Source organism: Monopterus albus, unplaced genomic scaffold, assembly GCF_001952655.1.
Source record: "Monopterus albus unplaced genomic scaffold, M_albus_1.0 scaffold176.1, whole genome shotgun sequence".
NCBI classification, from domain to species: Eukaryota; Metazoa; Chordata; class Actinopteri; order Synbranchiformes; family Synbranchidae; genus Monopterus; species Monopterus albus.
Window position 1 is genome coordinate 348249 of NW_018128056.1, and position 1665 is coordinate 349913.

Consider the following 1665-nt stretch of genomic DNA (forward strand, 5'->3'; position numbering starts at 1 on the left):
TCCTGCTGATCTCTTAGCACTGGCGACACATTCATCAAACGGTGTGACCTCTCATTCATGCAAGCTATACTGAAATCGAACAAGCAATCCACTGTTGACAAAGAGAAGCTACAGGACAAAGACTTCAGCTGTAAACTGTGAATCTTTTCCCTCTTTCTCTCCTCCCTGTCTCCCTAATCCTGCTTCTTAGTTCAGCATGTGTGTGTGTGTGTGCGCGTGCGCGCGCACTTCAGTTGAACCTGAGCAAAAGTTAAAAGTCCTCTTTCTGTGTGTATGGGGTCTTGACTCCCCTGTGCAAGAATGTGCACACTTAAATGTGTGTTGTGAGACAGAGATGCAGCATGCTGCTCAGTTGGACAGAGGAGGATATAACAGGAGCTGAACTGACTGACTTGCAAGCCGTTTGATTGCTGCTAAGAATACTAACACGACACACACATATACAGTATATTGCCTATCTACAAATGTGTACACACACAGCACAACACACTCACATAAACATCCGTCTGCGATGACACACAAACAGCAGACGCCACACCTCTCCACAGCATCCATCTATCAGGATCTCAGCTGTTTGAATGATTCACTCTGAAAGGTGCCAGAACACAGCCATCTTCAATCATACACACGCACACACTCCCTTTCAGGTGCACACACAAATACACACACACACACACACACAAGAATGGAGCTTAAAGAAAAAGGCATTTCACTTTAAACCTCTGCTGCATTAGGGCTTGGGGGTACAGTGTGATACCAAGGCAGAGCTGTCAGATATTAAAAATGCATGTGAAGGGCCTGCAGGCTCACCAGCAAAGCTCATCTGAGACCAATCTGATATCAGACTTTGTTGAAGGAATACATTTAGTGGTGCAACTGAAGAATCTTGGACAGTAAATGTTTTAATTCACTCACAATTATACATATTATTGTTGCCATTGCAGTTTCTGATCTTAAATCATTCTTAAGATTAAGAATAATTTCTCTTACCATCTCTATTAAATGTAGTTTTCTCACATTATCCCTATACTGGTGTGAACAGTTTTGCACCAGCTCATACACCATGATCCTTGCCACAGCCTAGCGGGGAAGCCCAAAGGTTCATCCTCCAGCTCTCTGAAAAAGGTCCATTTGAAAAGATGTTTGGCCACGACTTTCTGCTTAATGAAGTGCAAGGTACAGGGAGATGAAAAACTATTCTGGCTATTTCAGCTATTTCTGTTTCTCTGCTTCTGTAAAGATGACTGCTTACAGGTGCACTGACAGCACAGATATGCGGGACACACACACTATCCATCCATACCTTGGTTACAAGAGGTTCGGTGTCCTCCAGGATAGAGATGAAAGGAATCTCCAGAAAAGAAGAGAGGAACTCCACCTGGATCAGCTCTTCCCTGGAACGGGGAAAAGCGAGCACCGCGGACACCCCCCTGACCACCAGGTCCTGGCAAGCGCTACGGGACAACGACTCCGGGTCCCCTGCCGCGGGTGATCGAGCCACCACCTCCAGGCTCAGGTTGTAGGGGAGCAGAGGTGGTGTTTGGGATGTAGTCGTAGAGGAGTCTGCTCCTCCGCTCTGGTGCCGGAGGCTAGCCAGGGCGCGGTTGAGCGCGTTTTGTATTCGTGCCGGCTGGCGGGTCGGCAAGAGCGCACCGAGGCGCACGG

General features: G+C 47.5%; 1 protein-coding gene across 1 annotated transcript in view; it reads right to left on the minus strand.

Annotated features, from left to right (window-relative positions):
• The window catches only part of grin3ba (glutamate receptor, ionotropic, N-methyl-D-aspartate 3Ba), a gene marked incomplete at its 3' end in the record, with an annotated part of 64328 nt that extends 62673 nt beyond the window's left edge, over nucleotides 1–1655 (minus strand). The window contains exon 1 of the mRNA XM_020616646.1: nucleotides 1304–1655. The remainder of the gene's footprint in view (nucleotides 1–1303) is intronic.
• Nucleotides 1656–1665: the final 10 nt, after the last annotated feature.